This window comes from Strigops habroptila, chromosome 8 (genome assembly GCF_004027225.2).
Source record: "Strigops habroptila isolate Jane chromosome 8, bStrHab1.2.pri, whole genome shotgun sequence".
Classification (NCBI taxonomy): Eukaryota; Metazoa; Chordata; class Aves; order Psittaciformes; family Psittacidae; genus Strigops; species Strigops habroptila.
The window spans coordinates 4,128,311-4,151,366 of record NC_044284.2 but is presented as its reverse complement, the minus strand read 5'-3'; the positions used below and the strand labels follow the sequence as shown (position 1 = coordinate 4,151,366).

At 43.4% G+C, this 23,056-nt stretch overlaps 1 protein-coding gene across 3 annotated transcripts in view; it reads right to left on the bottom strand.

Moving 5' to 3' along the window:
- LRRC8D (leucine rich repeat containing 8 VRAC subunit D) overlaps positions 1-23,056 on the bottom strand; it is a 50,465-nt gene that overhangs the window by 20,523 nt on the left and 6,886 nt on the right. For 2 of the 3 annotated variants that reach the window (XM_030493789.1, XM_030493790.1), the window contains exon 2: positions 18,338-18,470. The gene's annotated coding sequence lies outside the window, so the exon portion shown is untranslated. Of the gene's footprint in view, positions 1-8,810; positions 9,366-18,337; positions 18,471-23,056 lie in introns of those variants that run through there. The other variant, XM_030493793.1, reaches the window with a different exon arrangement.

Genomic DNA, 23,056 nt, shown 5'->3' with positions numbered 1-23,056 from the left:
CAGTGCTTGGAGACCAGGAAAGGGAAGCAGCAGTGAAACAACCCTCACAGTCATGCCTGTACTTATACCTCCTCCTCCGTCCATTACTATCCACCAGATGCTATTGTCACACACACACGAAGTTGTGGATGTGTCTGTGTGCTCCTACATGTAACCTTGGGAGTTAAACAGGGAAAAGAAAAAGTAATGGAAATTGAAACATTTGTAACTCTCAATTTAAGAACAGAGAGAAGCTTTCTCCAAAACAAGTGTCAGGAGGTAGTTAATAAAGGAAATTAGAGACTTTTGCTTGATAAAACACACAGCGAGGCTTTCTTCCTCCCACATCTTCCATCTCCTTGCTCCATTCCATTCCTCTCCCCACTTCTGACGACATCAACGCTCAGATAAAGACCATACATTTTCTCTGCGGATCAATTCAAGGAGAGAAACCACTCAAGTACGAACACTGAGAAGCTGAATGCTCAAAACCAGTTTGTTACTGATCCGTGTTTATTCTGTTTGTAGATCAGCACGTATGCCCTGCAGTCAGAGGCACAATGGCACATTTTAGCATGCAGGGTGCGTTCTCCCTTTATCACCACCTCCCCTTCGTACACAACCCCCTCAGTGTTCCTTCAGCCGGCACTACGCTCCTTCTCACATTAAATATAGAAACAGATCTCTGAATCACCAGTTCCTGTTGTTGAAAGTAGCTAGAAACAGATGTTACAGCAAAAGAAGTTTCCTAGTAAACAATTATAGAACGATCTGCCCACCGTGTTAGACCCCATTGCTACAAAATGTTTTTAAACCCTACAACAAGAGGTTTTATAGACTTTTACAGAGCTACTCTGATTCCCTGGGTGCCTAATACATCCTAGAATCACATTAATTCTTACCCACAACGGTATCACGCAGCAGTGAGTTCCAGAGGTTAACTGTCCACTATAAAAAGAACACCCTCCAAAAGTGATGCTTATAAACTCACTGCTTATGAGCCTCCTGCTGCACTTACTCCATTCCACTCTTGACATTTCCTTAGATGCTCCATCAAGAGGAGGAACAGAAAGATTTGAGCTACTACTTTGCAAGAGAAAAGCAGCACAAAGACTCCAAAACTGGTTAGAAGGAAGAAAGATCAGTTCCAGAGAGAGAAGAGCAGAGTTCAGACAAGCTAATCCACCCTGCAGGAAGGAATCACTTCCTAGCATGAGCCGAGTGGAAACGCACCCATGTTTCCCGGTTTGAGACCATGCATGTTTAGGAAACTCTTGGCAGCCACTTGTGACTCCAATTTCTCCTGTTGCTCTTGAAATACGTAAGAGAGGAACTACATATCTCACACCACCCATGTATATACCTCATATGAATGTATGTATACATGTACACGCAATATAGACTTTCTGTCAGAGAGGCCAGCGAGTGCTCAGTCACTCAGCACCTGAGGAACACTTTGTTCTGCAGGTTTGTATAGTCCCATCTATGATTTACTGAAGCCAGAGGGACACCACAGACCACTCTTCTCAATTATTCTTGTATTCAGCCCAGAGGACCACATATAACTATAAACCAAACCTTCCTTTGCCTAACATAACACTTTCAGAACAGCTTTCAGCCCTGGGAACATCTTGTGTGGAATCCACCACTTTTCCTTTGCCAGTTATTTGTCCCAGCACTTACACTCTCCCACCATTACAAATGAACATCTTATTGCCAATTGCGTGATTTCAGCTCCCAGCCATCAGTGCAGTGTTAAGCCTGTTTCTGTCAGCCCCATTGCCTCCAGCATGCTCTCCCTCAGAAGGTGCTTCCCACCAATTACCAAGTCACATCATTTATCTATCAACAAACAACAGGCTCAGCAACAGAATGAGCTTTTCAGGCTCTCCTTTGCGGTACCTGAACACCACCCTGCCTTCAGATATCTCCTCTGACTCTTTTCTGAACCCCCTTTTCAATGAGCTCATGACCTCGGAATTATACACAATTCACTTTCTTTTGCCTATTAACTTCCTACTTACACACCCAGACTTACACACCTTTGCTGTCCTATGCGAGAAGAGTCCAGTTGATTCCTCACTGTACCCCCAAACAGTCTTTTCCCCAATTCTGTCACTACATTTAAGTACAATGCCTGCAGGTGCCATGATCTTGCATCAGCCTGGATTAAAATACACTCTGGGTTGATACCAGCTCACCAGGATACCCAGATATCCCTGCACAAGCTGCCTTATCCCTGCTTGCCACGCTGCCTAGCATGATATGGCCTGCCACCTGTATCAGCACAGATCCTGTCCTTGTCTCCAGGTACTTGATGAAAAGGTCCAATGGAATCCGGCCTCACCTCAATCCTTAAAGCAGATTTCTAGAAGCATTCCCATTTGATAATGATTCACCATCAGTGACTAACTCTTAAATATCAGTTAGTCAGTTCTTAATGCGTTTACTTTTGCAATACCACATAGCACTTACATGTCAGTACATGAGGCCCAAAGGGGTATTGTCGAAGTCCTAACTGACTGCCTCTGCTCTTGCCAACAAAGGGAACTATAGGCAGCACTTGGAAGGAGATAGGTAGTAGCAGGGGTCTGCAAAGGTTGGACTGTCTCCCTGCCCCTGCATCAGATGCCATTTGAAGACACAGCTTTACTACATCTCATGCAGGTCCTTTGCTCAAGTAAAACTTCCAGCATGTCACCACATTTGCTAAGACACATATCAAGACTGGTATTAGTCTGTCTAATGTTTTATCAATTGAATATTGCATTAACTTGTCCAGTATTCTGATTGCAGACTTTTCAGCAAGCTCTTTAAAACAACCCAGTCCGAACCCTGCTGATTTACACATGTCTAGCCCTAGAAGGTAATAAACCTTTATTCATTAAGATGGATTTAATTCTCTGTTGGAATGGCATTCATGGTATCACATTCTGCACCTTCCCAAACGTCGAAAAGTATTAACAAATATTTCTACTTTTCTTGCATGAGCTACTTTATTATCTCCATCTAGTAACTGGATCTCTTTGTTTCCTAACATACTTCAGCTGTAGTGAATTAACTCTGCATATTTTCTAACTTACTTCTTAACTTCATGTGTGCTAATTCTCATGGATCCACTGTCCCTTAATTACTGTATTTTGCTTTGAAATGTCTAGATGTGTCCTGAAGCCAGAGGGCTGTTAGTGTAGTTGTTGTCTCTTTTCTTTAAACCAGAATTTCAGCTTTGGGGCTATTTAGTATCTTCAAGGTACCTCTGTTTTCCATTCACATTTTTCTTCCTACAGTAACACCGAGTTCTCTTGGACAACAAATATGCTCTTTGGAAGCATCAAGTATGATTTTCTTTGGGGCTGTTCTCTGTTTGTCCATCCTGTACGTAACTGGGTCACAATCAATAGTCCCATGGCAACCACCGACTTCCAGTTGTGTGATACCAAAGTCCACAGTAGCTGTCTCAGCTGAAGAGCTGAAACGAGAGCTGACCTGCAATGGGATGAATTTCCAAGACACTCAGCACCTTCCCGTGAGGCCAAGAGCATGTTCAGCACCTCAGAAGCAACAAAACAAAAGGAAACAAACCCATATGTTTGCTGATTAGTCATTTTGGCCATCTCCAAAAAGCATTTAAGAAAAGAGCTAATATTAAGTTCTGTAAAGGTAAGGCATTTACCAAGTCACCAACTTGGTGAGTCAACCAGGCTGGACAATGAACACATTTAGGCTCCTCCTCAGCAGTATGAAGCACACGCACTCCAAGTGTAGACACAACATTCCTTATCTGTCCAAGGTGGAAGCACCTATGCTCTACTTGGATTTGCACATGCAGTTTATCAAGCTTTAGCACAGAATCAGTCCGAGACAGAATCTTTCACAGGGCAATAAAACTTACATATTCAGCAAGAAAAACACATTCGGTTTTGTAATTGCCACAACAGTAGGAAAAACATCCAGAACTTTCCAGCTTCACAACTTTACTTAAATAAATATGCTAACTATTTATACACAGTGATCCTTTAAGTATCCTAGAAGCACGGCGGTAGTAGTCTACAGATGCAATTCTGCAGTTCAACACACAGGATGGACTTTCCCACATAACCAGGAGTCCCACATGGCTCCTGAAGCACATACCAGCATGCATTTAGTTAGAATAGAAACTCCTTATGATGAGTCTAAATTCAACAGCTGAAAAGGAAATAACCCAGATTCTTGCTGTATATTAAGCCACTGTGACTTAATTTGCACAACCAAAAACGACTAAGGGAAAATACATACAGTAGTTCAGTCATTCTTCCTTATTTAAACAACAAAATGGGAACTGTAGCAGTACATTAAAAGCAACACGCAGAGCCCTAACCATACCTTCTACAAATTCCCCCCAAATTAGGCAGCAAATATTCAAAACCACCAGTCACACAGACAGTTCAGCCTCAAGTGTACACTCCCTGTGCTGGATTGCTCTGTCCCCTCCTCTCAGGCTCAAGGTAAACATTAACTATGCAGGTTGCCAAAAGCCTCAGATACTAAAACATTCAGCCTTTTTCTACTACCCAGATTTTACCCAAATTCTATGTTTCATGCACATACACCTAAAAAAAGCTTTGTATGGTATGGGAAGAATCTCAGTTTGGGCTGAAAGTCCAAGATTTGCTGGGAGGGCTCATACTCTTCTAACTTCTTCCATCCTTCCCCCATCGGCTTTAGACATATCTCACTAGGAATCAGCAGTTTTACCCACCTAAGAAGTGCATTCCACTCACTGCAAAAGATTAAATATGTTAACTACAAGTTTCTCAGTCATCACACAGTTAATGACAGCTTTAAGATGCCACAGCAGTGTTTCAAAGGTCTACTGCAAAGACCAAAGTCAGTTCACATTCCTCTTGTAACTTCTGCTTAAGGTTAGCAGAGTTGTTCGAATATCAAATTCAGATGAAAGTACAGAGTGACTTTAAAATACAAGTGCTATTCCTGATGAGTAATATATCTGCAGCCACATAAACCCTCCCAAATCCTTAAGAACAGCCTTCCTATATAACATAATCCACTTTGGGGCTTTGTCTGCCTAAGGCCCTTTGGATTACTCCTTAAGAGACAAAACCCATACAAATTAAAGAATTGATTGATTAAACTGCTTGAGACCCTCTTCAGACGCTCTTTGCCAGAACCAGAGTGACTCTCAATTACTCTGCCTCACAGACATAGGGCAATTGAAGCAATCCACTTTAAAGTCATACCTTCAGCTGACTCCAATAATTTCTCAACGGCATGCGAAGACAAGCCCTTAACTCCAGAACCACACACAGGATTTACTCAGGAGTAACTGTCCAAAATAACTCCCTCAGGAGACAGGCCCAGACAACACAACAAATCAGGATGCTGGTTCAGCACCAAACCATCCCAAGAAGAATGCAAGAAGCCACACAATCAGAAAAGCTTGAATCCTGGTAAATAAATTCAGGGCTGTGTACTTGCCGGGTTTGTTTTAGAGAAGGATTTTCAACAAGCACCAAAGCCTTAAGGTTGAAAAGCCTCTTATTCTGACAGCGTTTTCCAAGACTCCTCTCCATTCCCTCCCTCCCTGTCCCTACGATTTCTCCGCAAGCTCTTCCCAAACCCCAGCCTGCTGACACAGGGCACAATCTAACACAAAACGTGATAGTCCCCTGTTGTAAGATTTCAAGCATCACCTGAATACAACACAAAGCAGCCTGGAACAGGAATGGCAGGTTCAGATCCAGCAGAGAGGTGCCCTGACTGCGGATGAGCTAAGCTCTCATTGTTTTTTCCTGGGGATACATTTTCAGATCAGAGCCACGGCCTGCTGCAGATACAGATCTGCTTTGCTCATCCCACAGTTCTCTGTCACTGACAAAAAATAGCTCTGGAGGGAGAGGAGGAGGTTTTCAGCTGTTTTCTTCCCCAGTACTCTCTAGCAGTTTCCTCTGTCTTTGTCCTCCTTCCAGCTTTTATACCTTGCAATTAGGGAGAAGTCATTTTCTCATGCGTGCAGCTTGATGTTGGAGTAACTGCTTCCTTACTCTATGGAGCCAGTAAATCCCCCGATCCCCAAATTTAGTAGTAGCCACAATGCTCCAGCAGCACCCTCAACAATATGATCACCAGGCTTCTCACAGAAGAGCTAAAAGAAGCTGGCATCTTGTTTCTTTACCAAAGGCATCCCAGAGAAGCTGCTGGAGCCAAACAGGAGTGGTCCGGACAGATGCTTCTAGTAGGCACCACTGATACTCTAGGGTTCAGAATAACCACACAAGAGGGACATTTTCCTAGACAGGATCAGAAATAGATGGCTTTAAGATGGCTGGAAAGCATGTAATTTACTATTCTCCAATTTTCTCATAAACAGTAACTTTATTCTTCCTGAAACATTGATCGACATTTGATCCTGTTATGAACAATTCCGAAGCCTCCCCCACAGAGCATCTAAGCTGCATCACATTAAAGCTGTTCCTTTCTCCTTGCCTCTAGCATATTCCTAACATGTAAACAACTGTGCTGTGCACACAAGCAAAGGCACAGCTAGCTAGTGAAAGCTGCAGCACTGAGGGCACTGTAGGAACCCATCCAACCCTAATAACCCATTATTTTCACAGGGCACTGTACTTATTAACTAGAAGACATCTGCTATTAATGCAAATGTACACATGAAAAACGACCCCATTAGAAAAGCAGGAAGAATACTGCAGAGTATTCTTTTTCATGGATAGTCACGTTTCACAGGCTTTGTTACCCCCCATAACCAAAACGTACAAGAGAAGTCAGTCTGAATGATGGAAGGATTGTGACAAGACTAGGAGGAAGGCAAGTGTCAGAAAAGCCAAGCAGGCTTACTGTCTGAGGAGTCCTCAGCTGATGTGACACCACATAACAAGCAATGTTCTCGCAGCCAAGCCTGAAAACCTAGAGGGATTACTTCCTTTCTTTTAAGCTGAACTAGAAAAACACCCCAAACGATCTCACTTCTCACCTATTCAGCAGTGAAGTCATTAGCAGGAGATATACACTCTTACAAGGTTTAATGCAAAAGCATTGCCTAGCCACACGCTTTGGGTATGCTAACTCTTGCTTTACAGGCTCTGGAGCAAGCATAGGAGGTGAGCCCTGCTCCTTGGGGCAAGTTTCAACAGCCAGATCCACCCGCATAGAATCCCCTTTCAGCATCATTGCTCACCCCACAAGTCCTTCTCTGCAGGCAAGTCTGTGAGTAGGAAGAACTAAATTCTGGAGGAAACAGGTCATCTCTGACTCCTCTCTCACCCGTCCAGGGCTTCTGCACTGATCCCACAGGAAAAGCAAATGTAACTGCAACTATTTCTGGTTAGGGCCTTCTCTACGTTAGGAGGTTTCCTTCCAATGGCAGGAATCCAGAGCAGCAGTTCTGGAGCTGTGAACTGAATACACTGTCAGGACCTAGAGTAAGGCCAGGGTGCCTTGGGACATTTCCCTCTGACCACTGCAGTTGCACAATTTTTTGTCTCTCATGTTAAAACAGAGCTCAGTGATTTCTTGCTGTCTTTCTGTCCACACCTACTCTACAAACTGGAGCAAATCAGTCATGTCTCAACACCCACCAGCTTCCTTTGGCTTACTTCACACATCCAAAAATGTCAGGACTACAAATTCCAGACCCTGCTTCTTCCTTCCACAACGTGAAGGATCACCCTAGTCACACATATCCTTCTCCCCTCCCACTTCTTGTCAAATTCCACTGCCCTTACTGCCACCAGAGCAAGTTTTATCTACTTGAAGCCATGAAATCATCCACTTCTTCCCAGCACCTCTCAAGAGCTTGCCTGTTGTCCTCTCTCCACCACCCAGCAGGTGAACACCCAGTCAATCCTGCACATGACATTCACCCAAGGAGGTTTTACTGGAGTAAGCAAGCATTCAGGGAGGTCTGGTTTAACAAACAACATTGCATATCCTTCCCTGCAGCTAGGGTTTCTTCATCGTCCCCACATTGCCCACTTTCAATCCTTTTAACACAAATTAAAGAGAAAAAAGCCTTCCTCTTCCATATTCCGTGCCAAGGCAAGTGGTTGGTTTATTACAAAGGTCAAGCCATCTCTTTTTACAAACCTAATTGGAGCCTAACTCCAATGCTATCCTTGCGAAGCAGCCCTGCACCCTCTCTTTTTCCACTCTCAAAACCCTACTCGTGATAACTCTGCACCACATGGTAAATGTTATAAAGAACTTACACAGCAGTTTTAGTGCAACTAAATCTTAACTTCTGAGTACGGTGAATTAAAGCTCACAGTTAAAGCAGGCCAAAGTGTATCGCTGTCTGCATCTGGGAAAGTTAGAGAACTCTTCACAGACTCAGGCCTTGAGAAGTGCAAGGTTCAGCTGCTGCACCCTCTATATCTGACAAAACAGTGTCACAAACACCAACACCAGAAGGTTGTAGCTACAGCTCAGTGCCAAATAGCTGACAGCCATCTCCTTTTTAGAGGAGCCTGATCAGAACGCTATGGCTGAGCCATAATTCAGGATTTAATGACTAAGATGACCATCGAGCTGAAAATGTGATGCATTTCAGGTTTAAATTATGAATGATAACGACAGCTCAAGTTAAAATTATACATTTTCTTTCCCCCTTCATGCTTATGAATAAATAAGAAAGAAAGGTTAGAGTGGCTTTTTGCATGCTGTCAGCAAACAAATGCCATGACATATATTCACCAGGCACTAAACAGTCAAGATTCAGCACCGAAAAAAATACACAGGGCTGCACACAGCATGGTTTTAAATAACAAAAAGACAAAACAGTTGATTACCTCTTCCAGGATCAGAGCCACAAGACCTACCTTGTGTCAAAGATCTGCCCCAGAGAAGAGCACTCAGAGGGTACCCATTTACATATTAAAGGATTTCAAAAGGTTGCTGAAGCTTCCATGCCTTTCATGAGCTGGTTTTGATTGATCCCCTGTCTTGGGCCTACTGCAGTTGAAAAACTCCTCAAACAGAGATCATTTGTGCTAATTTAACTGAATTCAGAGGGCCAGTTTTGAGTCATCCCTTCAGAGTCACACTGCAGTCTGCAGCATTCTTCACTTCCACCACTATCCCAGCATAAAGGCAAACAGGCACGATGGACCTCGGGTTTCCTGTTGGACACTCAGCTCAAACACAGACCTGTAGAAATAAAAGGCCTTGACTGACAAATGCCTGTTGAGGAAAAGCAAATGAACCTGCATGCACAAGCACACAAACACTGGAAAACTGGAATACCTTCACCCATGAAGCATTTAGCAAACTAGTACAACTCACAAAGGTTATAAAGCAACTGTAATTAACCCTAACACCCACACCAAAATAATGGGAACATTTGGCTCTTTCCAAGTGCTGTAACCTCATCAAAACGCTTGAGCCAAATTTGACATTTATCTCTCTATAAATAATGTGTAAGCAAAAGCAAAGAGAAGGGAAAAAAAAAAAAAGGCAACATTTGCAGTTCAGGGAAAGACATCAAAACAAACATGTCCATAGTACTCAAATGCTACTCTACATGTGGGAATCTGATGATCTTTTGAATGGCTGAAAGCTGGGACACAGAGGAAAGGCCTTCTTGTTTTCAAATTAATTATTAATCAATCTTTTCAGCCATCAACCCCCTGCAATGACTCATCCACTTTCTTTACCAAAGTCTAAATTGTTATGAGAAGACTGCAATTCCACTGGAACATTACCCTCCCGAGTGCAATACTTAAGCCTGCATATGAGAAAGGATTTAGTAGGTTCATTTCTCTCTCCCACAAGAAGATCATGTCTCATTGAACCTGAAAGAATATCTCAAAAACAACCCCACATAAGGCAAAACAGTGTTTAGAACTTTTACATTGAGAGAAACAAAAGGTAAAGCCCACCCCAGTATTCTCCTAGTGACGTATGCACTGCAACCAAATGAGAGAATTCACATCATCAGAAACATTCAATAATCATGTCATCAAACAATCAAATTCTTTTACACTGATACAGACAGTTCCTACTGTCTGTAAAGGAATTTAGTTTTATGGAAGCATGGCTTGCTTTTTAAGCTTGATCCTATACCCCACATCCCTGTAAACCTCTTCCCAGAGTTAACAGCTCTATTAAATCATCTAAGCTGCAAGACTGGAGCTCGGTTGGCGATACCCATGTACAGAGCTTGCTCTTTTCCTGCGCTAAAATTATATCAGAACATTACATATCAGACATTTACATATCTCCCACACGAGCAGCTTTTTGCCAGCAGTAACAAGAGGACGACATCAAGGCTTCGAACACGTACCAGACAGAGATAGAACAAGAGGGTGGAGTTTCCTGCAGGAACACCCAGGCTGAAGTCCAGCAGCTCCCAGGGAAAGTGCTGCCTTTCTATCAGCTCCATGCCTCCCTATCAGGCTCCCACTTACCAGTGTCAAATGTGAAACTCCACCTAGGAAACAAAAAGCTTCCTATTGTTTCTCCCCTCTCCACAACCTCCTGGCTACTGTCAGGAAAAGTGGGATCACGCCACCTTTTCCCATGAAAATGGTTTCCATTTTTCCCTATGTTCAGCCTTAGGCCTACATTGGAATAGGAAGCACAGGAAAAAAAGAGTCTCTGCTGGGTTGTCTCTCCCATATGGTTTTCATGGGAATATTTCTAGCGGCAGCCCACGCTGCTGCCCTTGATTTTAATCACGCAGAAGTAACATGAAATTCACATGACTCTTGTCAGTTTTCCAGCCACACGAGTGTTGCAAAAGCATCAATTAAAACAACCAGACCTTCCAACTTTAACCTGGCAAAGCTATAAAGAAATGACAGGTAAGCTTCTCGGAGGAGTTTGATTTACACATTGGTGCACAGTTATTTTCAGCAAAGCTTTTAGTTGGAAAATAAGAACGACGACAGTGCTGAAGATTTCTGGCACTTTACCTCCTCCTAAGCTGCCAGTTAGAAAAACACTAAGTAAAAATGGATCCAACTAAAAGAAAGTAATTAAAAGTTACTCTCAATCACAGGGAAATACCTGACCTGCTACAACTAAAACGTTACTAAGGTGCGAGAATAAGTTTAAGTGATTCTGAAAGTCAGTCAGTTGTAGAATACAGTGTCATTACTCAAGGTGTGCTATGTATTAGTAAGTTGAATGCTCAAGTTCTATGGAGCTGTGGCCTTCTCTCTTTCCAGCGGGCCATTTTTCCCAGTCCCACCCTAGCACAGCATTCCAATAGCAAAGCTCAGTTAAAATGCAAAGCGAACAACTCAATCTGAAACTCAGGAAAGTCTCAAATATTGTGTAGGAAAAAAAACCTGAAAAAAAGCCCATACAAGTGAGACAGTAAAACAGTAACAGACTAAATACAATACCTCAAATAACCATTTATTAACGCTCGTGTTACACAGCTGCATGGAAGGTGCCTTTGTGCCGTAATTCAATGAAAACCCAACTAGAAAGAAATGAAACTATCAAAAATGATGTTTGCGAGTATCAAATCAAGCCGAGTACGCACCATGCACATGGGGATAAGATACTACTCAAGGAAGCAGGCTTTCTGACACCAGCATACTTGGGATCTAAATTACCATGGATTAGGGAACGGAAGAATGCAGAACCGCATGAAAGGAAGGCAAACCCTGCTTACAAAATAGCAGTGAGTCAGCTCCTGAGGACTGGTCTATGATTGCTCTGAAAACAAGATGCACATTCCTCATGTGCCCTCTGGTTGTACAGAGTGAAAACATGCCCATCCCCTAAATACACTTTTAATATGGGAGATGATAGCCCAAAAAAAAGCGTCAAGAAACAACAGTTTAACCCATTCAAACTTCAGAAAACATTTTCAACCAGTGTTAATCCACAGAACCTTTTAACCCTATCCACATCTATCTAATGTTTGGTGCATTAAATAAGCAAGAAACACTCATCTCACTGGCCTCTGATCAATCAGAAACAGCTTATCTTGGGGGTACCTCCAACACTAAAAGGTCATTGAGTTATTTTTAAGAGAATCTCTTTCTAAAATGCCATGACCCTTTAGCCTGCCTAGTTCCATCATCTGTCATAAGACTAACCAGAATAAGCTCCAAGGCCTTTTGTGACAAGCTGTGAAACTCAGGCATTTAATATTATAAGGAACACTAAGTAACTACTCAGCATTTACTTGGAGAACACAACTATATTTGTCCTCATTCAAAAAAAATCAAAGGTCTCTGTCGGGTTTTCACAACCCTTCTCCCCCTTAGCAAGTGCCCTTGGCTGCAAGCAGTTCTCTCCTTGACCACATTATAGCCCATTTTGTTGTTGTTTAGAGACTATCTTTCTGGTTTTCTGCTCTTTGTTGTTGCTTTCAGATGCTAGTGGTGAGTGGGGCTTTTCCTGCTATATTTGCTATTTCTGAAAACAAAACCAAAAAGAGAAATAATACATATACTAAAAGAGTTACTCCAGCACACGTACAGGATAAAATAGGTCAAATAAGTCAGCTCTATCAACATCACTTTGCTGACAGGTATTAAAACAAAGTGCTGGCCACTGATTACCATGCCAGCATATGCTGGTCAGAGCCACGCTGTCCAACCCCTCCCAAAAGAACAGAAACCTCAACGCTGGCTCATTTTAGTGAAAGGATTAAAAGTTCCTGTTTTCAGGTGTTGTTCTTGCACACTGAATCCCTCTGCCAGACACTGCAGTTCATCATTGCCAACACTTACACTACAGAAGTACCTAGAGGCCTCAAGTAGGTCAAGGCTTCAGCATGCAAGGTAGAGGATATATGCATAATACTTGACAGCCTTTGACTCATCATATTTTCCTATTTCAAGTGTTTGCCTTCCCACTAAAACAGCTATGTGAGCAACCCACGCAAGCAAAAGAAACTCAATGACACTGCAGAAAAATCCCACCCAAGTTCTACCAGTGATGTGCTTGGATACAAGGAAAACAGAAGTAACTCTACCCCTCATTACGATATTACATGTAAGATCGAGCTAAAGCCAAAGCAAAGCAAGTTTGGGGCTTTTCAGTTTGGCACAGCTCCATCTAACAAAGACAGAAGTGACTGTTGAAATAAGCTTTAGTGAGTGGTTATGGATGAGCGCTCCACTTCTCATTTTCCCATCCCCTACGACCTAGACATACCCTTTCAGTGAAAGAATGGGTTTCTCAGTTGTTGCCTTCAGACTGCAGCCTGGTTGAGACAGAGCAGGAATGCAAAACCAAACCAAACCAATTTACATGAGCTGTAGGGAGAGAGACTACAGGCCAAGTGCTAAAAAGCATGTTTGCATATCTTAAATTAGCCACATTAAAGGTGGACAAATGTGCCATAAATCTGAAATGATGTTTAACAAGATGATGGAGTTCTTGGCAACCTGATTATTTTATCAAGCTGACAGCCAGTTACCCCAGACTGTCTCAGCCTAAATACACATACCAGGACAGCACAATCCAGGAGCAGACCAATACGTTCCCATAACATCAACCCATTAACCATGCTTTTTGCTCCGCACTGCTGTCCCTTCTAATACCTCTCTGCTTCACCACCACCTACTTCTGCCTTCCCAAACACTCATCCACACCCTGCAGAGTTTCCCTGCAACTTCCCATCCTGTTCCCTCAGCTGGAAAAGGAAATATTGGCATTGCTGTGGATCTTGACTGTAAGTTATCACCAATCAGCTGCTGCCCAGGGAATAGTGAGTCAACAGACGTGGGGAAGGAATAGCCATTACTCACCAACCAAAAGGTGGTAACTTGGCATGGGACAGTCTGGCTCTACCACAGCCCGTTGCTTCTTGCACCTAAAGAAAATCACATGCAACATCCCTATTTCCACATCCCTCCCCATCTCCCCCATGCCACAGGAATGATAGTCAAAATCTTCTTTCATGGATTCCCCCAACCCCTCCAGCATTTCAAACATCAGTAATGTTAACAATCATTAAGTTTCTTACATAATTACTTTAACTGCCCATAAAAAATTGGTTTGGAGCCTGCCTGGAAAACCATTTTACTTCAAAACGTGGCAGATTCAGTTTATGAGCTGAAAAAAAAAAAAAAAAATCACATATTTTTTGCCCAGATTCTGCAGAACATAAGAGTTAAGGGAACAGCAATGAGACTGATGCCTTATTGATCAATTCAATTCTAATTATCCACAGAAAACTTTTCCACAGCTTCCAATAACACACTGAGCAAGAGCTACGTCATGAAATGCAAAGTCAGATAAGTGGAAAGTTTGGGAGTTTATTGCTCAGCAACAAAGGCCAGGATTTTATATATTCAGTCACCGGAGGCAGCGGAATGTTATAATTGCAAGCAAACTCTTAACACTTGAAATAATAAATACAACTAGAGAAATGTATTATTTATTGAAATTCAAAATTTTTCTAGGAGAGGCTCATAAAAAGCTGTGGACAGAGTAACGCAATATTGAGCTAAACCACAGCAGCACTAAAATAATTGGGCAACAAAGAGTTATTTGTTCATTTTTTTCCTTGCAAATCTCACTCTCTTCCACACATACCCCCTTGTCTTGACTGCCTGAGGCACCAGGCAATAATGTCACCAACTGCTTATGGTATGTTACTTCCATACTATGGTACAAATACAGCATTCCAAGACAACGTTAGGCCCATCTACACAAGGAAAACCAGGTTTTGGAATGGCGAACTTTTCCCCATCCCAGTCCAGTCCCTTCTGTGGTTTCTCAATTGCTGGAAGTGTTTCACCTCCCTGTGAAACCACATCAGGTATGGTCAAAGATGGGCACACCTTACCCTTTGATGCTGAACCTCACTATGCTGATCCGCTGCTCCAGCATCCACAGCCAGGCTCTAAGAGAACAAGCACACTGTGATGGTGCTATATTATTCAAGAGGGCATCACCTACTGAAGGCAATGGACAAAGCTTGAAGGAGCGACCACACGCTGAGAATCTCTTCCCATCTATCCAAAATGCACCTTCTGAGATTTCAGTCGAGATTTGAGCACAGGTAAATACTTCAAAACAACATCATATTGTGTCAAAACACATAGCTAAGATTACCGCAGCCTACTGAATCTGGGACCCATCCAGTAGGAAACAGGTCCACACACATGAAAACACGCAACACGACATTACTCCACTGATGGTTCAAAGAGAGCACCGCTGCATTTTGGCTGAGGTCAGGCTCGCAGGATGACAAGCTGGCTGGAAGCAACAATGCTCGTGGACACGTGGTTGTGGGGACTGGCTTTTGGGGACAAGCCTCCCGTCTAGGCAAAGAAATATGGGAGCAAAACCAGTGGGAAAAATAACACCAAAGTAGGGCTATTTCCAGCTTCTGTACCTAAAGTTAACATTGAAAATTCTGCTGGGAGGACAGGAAGGAAGAGAAGATAAGCTGACATTAAAATTGTAACAGTGGAGCAAGGCACACAGAAGCCCTTTTCATTGCAAAAGAGTAGTCAAAATGCCATCTACACCTACACCTAAGCAAAAGTCTACTTCTGCCTTGAGGCAGCCTTGGCAAAATAACACTATTGCAAGCAAAAGAATAACTGGTTTAACGGTTTGGGGGGGGATTGAAGTGAATTTTTAATTTATTGTTAATTAATACACTTCTAATTACTGTGCCTGGCATTGGAACACACAGGAGTGAGCCAGCCCTTGCTCTCCAACCCCATCGCCATACCTGGTGTACCACTGCTGCTTATTATGTGCATATAATAAGCAAATAGCTTATACAGACAAGTTGTTCTTAAAACAAACCAAAGGCACATGGGTGAAACATGATCTAAAATAAACCAGCTATGTTTGAGGATATCACTATTTCCCCTGGTGCTTCAGGGTTCTGCAGCTGCAGAAATTCCTCTAAACAAATCAAAAGAGCTTAAAGCTTATGCTCCCACGAAAAAGGTTTCCAGACAAATATTTTGTATACATATATATACACACACACACACACTCACTCCATAACAGCAACCAGACCAGAACACTCGCCTGGGAAAGCCCCCAGCCACACTTAAGCATTTTGCTGATATAGCTGCATCAGCCAAGATGGGTGTTTTTTCTTGCTTCCAAACCACACCAGCAGAAACCTTACTGCAGAAGCCCTTTAAGTGGCTGCTAAATCTTTCTGCCTGCCTAAAATGTTTCTTTCCTAGGACCCAGTTTAAGCAGCACTAGCAGAAAAACTCCTGCAGTAGTCACAGGGGCACCTCAGGAGGAAGTGGTGAGACTGGGTAACTGGGCACACAGGAGGGGTGAAAGCAAAGGAGAGCATTGCATCAGTCTAGCTTACGTCTACAGCAAAGGGGAGGAAGCAGGAACTGCCATCACACCAGGTTTGTGCCAGCAGAAACTAAACTGCAAAGTCACAATCCTACTACAAGAAGCAACAGCAGTAGAATTCAGTGGTAGGACTGACCAACTTTATTTGGACACATGTGGGCATAGTGTTTTCTGTTTGAGTTTTTGCACATTGTTTTGTGTGTAATGTATCACCTTGCAAAACAGACTGCCTGAAAACCTAAGTGCAAGCAACGCCGTTTATATGAAGTAGATACTAATCCTATTCCCCCCCTAAGAGATGACTAAGTTTCAGCTGGGTTAACTGTTTCACTACTGATAAGATAGGTATCACCATTTCCTTGCTAAAACCTATCTCACAACTACAAACCATCTGTAAAAGCCTGAGTTAAACCATTCATGTATTTCCCTATCTGGGCATAAACAACCCCTCCACTCTTCCGAATGAGCATCCTTATAATGCAGACTCATCCTGACTACATGAAAAGTACACAAGAGTAGCAAAATGTGGGCTAGAAAACAACAAAGAAGATTAAGAAAGATTCAGTACAGTTATAAAGACTGCCCTGTCTGTGTTTCTACTCAAATATGAATCTTCTCTGTCCCATTCCACAAAGCAAAACAGATCTGCTGCAGGTTATCTAGCCTGCCACATTACATCAATGCAGAAACCAGTAAGGCCTGGCTGCAGAATTTAGGTCAGCTTGTCTGCAGAGTCCATAAGATCTTGCACAGAGCCATGAATTTCCTAGTAATGCTCCAATAATCCCTCTTCATCCTGCTGTGCTGTATTTTACTAGTAGCTGCTAGCTTTCCTTTAACTCCCCAACAAACACTCTCCACAGGAGGGATGTTTGCAGGTGAACGAGCCACTATCTCTTCTCTGGGAAGCAGGAAGCTAGTTGTTCAATCAAATAAATGTAGATTCTTGTTTCCAAAGACATAAAAGTGACGGGTTCCCAATGCAAGCTAGAAAAGGACTTCCCTTTTATAACCACACAAGGAAAGATATAACCCAGCAGAGCTGGAAATTACCCCTAGAACGTAAGGAATAACTTTCAGCACAGATTATCCACACAAACCCCCACTGTTTCCAGCTGGGTGAATAAATAGAAAACAACAGAAAAATGTGACTAATAAATTCAGACAGATGCTGGTACTTCTGGGGAGAAAGCATCACTCAAAATGAAAAATACTGTATCTTTAAAGAAGGCTTCCCTCTAGAAGTGAATTGTGGGCCACCGCCAACCCAAGCATTATATAAGCACGTATAAGTAGTAGCCCTGTTCTTCAGGAATCTCTAAAGGTTCATAGAAGTCTTCATGGTCCTCGGAGCAGGAGTTCCACTTAAACTGGAAACTACAGTTATGTAAGGAAAAAAACCCCAATAAATTGAATACAATAAATCAAAACCTTGAACTTCTCCAAGTATCTTCATACAACCAGATGAACTAAGTCTTCTTAACTATGACAACCTGAAAGACGTGAGTGCAAGAATAAATACCTGTTTCCAGGAACAGTTATGGAAATCTCAGCAAATGAAAACACAGCTACCAAGCTGACAGCTGGTTTTGTCTTAAAACCCATTAGTCTGTTACTTTTCTGTGTTCTTACGGTTGCCACATAATAGCGTGCTCCTCAAAAGCTGGCACTTACATCTCCCTGCTACAAGAAATAATAAAGCTGAGGAAAAACTCTTTCCTCAAAACATCAAATTGCTCTTCAACGTTAAAACATTTGGTAAGAGTATTCCTCGTCCTTTCTTTCCAACTCACATGGAGCCTGGATACAGGTATTAGCAAACACAGACTGAGCTGTACTGCACATTAGATGCGTAAATCAAATACCCTAGAAAACACAGAGCTGCATTTACGTTTACCTCAGATCTGTCATGAAACTCAACCACACAACATGCACCGATGCTAGGCCACAGATGATGGGGTTGTCATTACTGGCCCACCATCCTATCACACATGTTAGCAAGACTTTTTAAGGAACAGAACTCTGGTTTTATAACTAATTCACAGCTTCACATCAACTCGGCATCAGACAATCCCCATTCCTGGCTCAGTACCTGATCAGGCTGTGCTTCTCCTCCTTCCTCCTCCGGCTTCAGCTGGGCTGAGTGCTGGCTCCAGGAGGCTCTGGAACACCAAGCCAGGCGCTGATGGTCACTTTCTCATTTTGACAAGCACCACGGACTCTTCCTGTATAAAAACAAACTGCTGTGAGTCAAAGCAGCCAAATAAAACGTTGACGCTAGCAGGGAGTGAGAGAAATGCCTCTGCAACACAGAAGCAGAATGTCAGTCCTCTTTTTGCCACTGATCTCTGGGGAAGGCTGAGCACACCCTGATTTTAGCAGTTTCAGAAACACTCTAAATGAACTGCCCTGTTCTTGAACAGCAGAGATTCCTCCAACTAGCAATTTGCCATTTCCCACATATTTTCTCAAATATACTGGCTCATCCAAACTTAAGCAAGGGCACTGCTATTTCTACACCACTGCTCCCCTACATCACCATAAAAGCTAGACCAGATCCCAATGACGTGGTAGCTGCACATTGTGTATGCTCCACATAACCACTTCGATGACACTTGAATTGCTGCATTACAGCAGTATGCCAGGCAAGCAGCCCACCTCGACTCAATAAGCTGCCCGGAAAACCTCTGGAAAACACCTCTAACCCCAGGATGGACAAAATGGGGAAGAACTGGGATTCTTCCCCCTCCTCCTTTAGCCCAACACTTCCACTAGCCAAGACCACAGCGTGGCTGCCTTCACCTCCAGTGACTCAGAGGCTCCAGGGCAGAGCAGAGCTCACAGATGCAAAGCAACCACTCAGCAAAACGAACAGCCAGACTCCAGCAGGTAATTCACGAGTATTTATTTTAGTTTGCTGCTTATTAAGTATGCCTCCTTATAGATCAAGTATTCCACAGTAATTGCCTCCAATCAACAAACACCCAGAAAGCCGCTACGTAGACCAATGCTGCTTCATAGCTGAAATGAGTCCCCCAGCAACAGGCATGACTCCACACAACTCTTGTGTGCGCAGCAGGCTGGCCAGCACTGCCTCGCTGCCCTTCCTGTGCCTCTCCTGCCCTGGCTGTCCCCCAAGCCCTTCCCAGCACCACTGACCACTGCACGCTGCTGCCAGTGTGGGGATGCTCCGCAGCCAGGGCTCAAAGCAGGGACAATGGGCTGCATCCCCTGCTTCAGCCCCCAGCACATTGCCTTCACACTCGCAGGGAGCTGCTCTGCCATAAGGGTCTGTGCCCAGGGCCAAGCACCCACCTGAGCTGCTCCCAAAGCATTGCACAATAAAAGGCAAACCGACCCCTCCAACACACACAGAGAGGCTTCCCTCTTAGTTTATTTTCCAAGGCCTTTTCGGGGCTGGCCCCTGCTGGCACTCAGAAGCCCACAGGAACAAGCCCTGTGTCGTGCTTTCCACTGAGAGCACTTTAAAGGTCAGCAGGAACCTGCTGTTCCAGGTTTATCATCCTGGGTGTCTACTGCTAAAAAGAACATAGGGAAGACACTGCCAAATACACAAATAAAACATGTATCTTAAAGAATTCCCTCCTTCAAAGGGGTTGGGGTGGTCAAGTATTCAAGAGAACTAAATCCTTTTTGCAGCATGTATCACCAAGAACCGTAGTTTTCAGAGACTGTTGTCTTTTAAATACACAAGGAGGGGAAAAAGTTCTGCCTAGATACTTTACATAAGGTCTATTGCACGCAGGTTTCAAAGAGACCTTTGGATGTTCCAGATCCTGACAGAAAACACTCTCAATAGCCACAGGGTCATTCACCTTGGTAGTTTCTGTAATGATTATTCACGAGGTCACAGACCCAGGTAAGAAGAGCCTAAACAGAGGTCACCATGCCCTCCAACCCCTCCTTGGCAGCCACCCCAAAGGCAACAAGCAGCTTTTAAAACCAGAAGGCAAAGGCAGCTCCCACCTCCAGAGTAGGAGGGCTGTGCTTCTTGAAAATGCATCAGCATTTAAGAAAAGGTGTCAGGAGAGGCCAAACAGCACCACCACCACACTTGGTAAGGCATGGAAGAACAGGAGAACCTGTTGTCAAGAGTTGTATCACAATCTGAAGGACTGAGGAGGTTCATCACCACCACCCTCCCCTGCCCAGAACAGACTGAGCACAAGAGTTGGCTCATACCTGGAGGAGAGATGGAGGGAAACAAAGCACACTCATCAGATAGTGGTTAAAAAACAACCCAAACCAACCCACAAACAAAAAAACACCCTACCTAAAGCAGAAAATCTCACATAAACCATAACAGTGCAGAAGTAGATGCTTGGGCAGAGCCAAGGCCAGTGAAGGAGTCTTCCCCACAGCTCTTGCCACTGAAACGTTCCTGGATTATGCTCCCAATCCCATTTGCATTCTCTTTATGCTTCACCCTTCAGCTCTCCCTCCCATTTTTGAAGTGACAACCTCAATTTATTAAGACAAAGCAACAACTTCAGAAACATCTGCTCTGACACAAGAATACATAGCCACTGTTAAAGAGCCAGTATGGGGCACAGTGAGTACAAAGGAGATTAAATAAGGAGCACATGTACTGCTTCTCTTATAACCTAGTCCCTTCTGGCACTCATTCCCTTTCATCCTCTATTTTTGAGGCCCCTTCAGCACAGGGAAAGATTTACACCCCATTTACACTGGGGTGTTGGCATCACCCAGTGCCAGTTTGATCTGAACCACAGCCAGGCACTTGGCACATAAAATGTTCAACCTCCAAATGCCACATCCTATATACTGAAGCCTACATGTGGCCACCTCCATTCGTACAGTCACTTGATCAAACATCTTTTCCACTAAGGAAAACCCTATTTCTGTCGTGCTTAACTGAGGTTGAATTTAACAGGGAAACAATCACTGGCCACAGAGTGAAAGAAATAAGATGATGCACTAACAGAGCAAATTATGAATTCTGTAAAGAGCAGGGGAGGGAAATCACAGTATTTTGAGGAAGAAGTGGAGATCTTGGAAAAAAACTTTAGGGAATAAAATAAATGAAGCAGTTCCAGTCATTAGAGGTTTAATTTCAGCACGACTCCGTTCTACACGTATCTCCAAGCACCCAGCCAACAGCAGACTTCTGACAATCACTTTGGTTAAATGCCATCTTCCTCCCTTGTTGCTGCATAACAACAACAAACCACCACACAGGAAAAATGTCATGCCATCAAGAGAGAAGAAAAACCCCAAACCAGCCCAGAAACCTACTGCAGAAGCATTGTCAGGAGTAGCATGTAACATAACCAGATAAACACCAGATTTTGCTGCTATCTGAGTGAGGTTTCACAATCAGCTCAGGCTGATTTGTGGCCACCCTGCTGCTTAACATTCCCACTCTGTCCCCTGGTGTGTGCCTGGAAGAAGCCTCCTGCCTGACCAAGGCACAGGCGGGTGGGCAGGAGGCAGGACTTCCCCTTTCAACAGTAGTGTGAGCTCAAATCTGCTCCAGCTGGTCTTGAAACCACACTCCCTTTGGAAAGCACCTTAGGCATTGCTCCTACTCCAAGGGAGCTCACAGGATCCCACTGCTGCTCCCTGCAGAGTTCATTGTCCATGCTAGAGCCTCACTGCAGCTTTTCGCATGCCACCCAACACCCCCTTTATTTCAGCAGCTCCCTGTAATTCTTTCCTTCCCTTTGTGGCCACCTCCTCTTCCCCTCTCCATGGGCTATGTGCAAGCTTCTCCTCACTTCCTCTCTTCTGTGGCAGATGTCAAGAATCTAACCAAGACATAAACGAATCAAACCTTGCTGGGCAAGCAGGCAGAATTTCCCGGTGCTATAGGTAACCTGTCGTTTGATCCACAAGCAATAAGAGAGGGGGCTGCTGCTGGTAGCTCTGGTATTACACTCTTTAGCAGATAGCAAGCCAGAAATGTAAGATCTTACAAGTTCAGACAGCAAGCAGGTAAATAATCACACTTAACATGGATGAGGTGACAGAAATCAGCAGCTATCAGAGCATGGAAGGCCACCATCCCCTCTTCATTCACAAGAGACAGCAGAGGAGGAGCACTCTGTGCTCCTCGCATTGACCAGCTGCACACTGGTTGTGACCAGCCTGCTGTACACGTGGACACACCATGGTTTTACAACTCAAATTAGGCAGGTGCAAAACCATTCAGCTAAAACCACACTCGTACCAGCTCACCCTGTAAAGTTTATAGGTGCCTGTAATGAATTCTTAAGTCCACACATGGGTCTGTATTTGCAACATGCATTCAAGCTGACTGCAAACCTGGCCATTCATCTGTGAGCATTAAAGCCCTGCTTCTGGAGATGTCAAACAAAGAGAATTCACACACTTTCCACATGCAGAACAGTATGTACAACTTCATGCTTTAAGATTTTCTATTATATTTACTCATACTTATCTCAATTTTTTAACCTCCTTTCCTCTGCCACACTGTTACTCTCTTCTTTTGCATTGTTGCATGCCTCTCATGCTTTTATCTTCTGGCTTTTCTACGTGTTTTACTGTTTTTGTTCTCTATAACTCTGGCCCCAGCAGTTTCTTTCTTTAAAGTCTGCTCTGATTACTCTGACTGACGTTAACAAGGACAGTCTTAAATTCACCTTTCAATCTAGGTACATCCTAAATCGAATTACACAATAAATAAACAAAGTGTAACCACAAATTTCAACCACTTGAAATAGTCTTGTCCAAACCACTGCATCATTCATTTTCCTGATTTATTATTAGTACAATTCTGTCTCATTCTCAGTCTACTCTTCTCCCATTA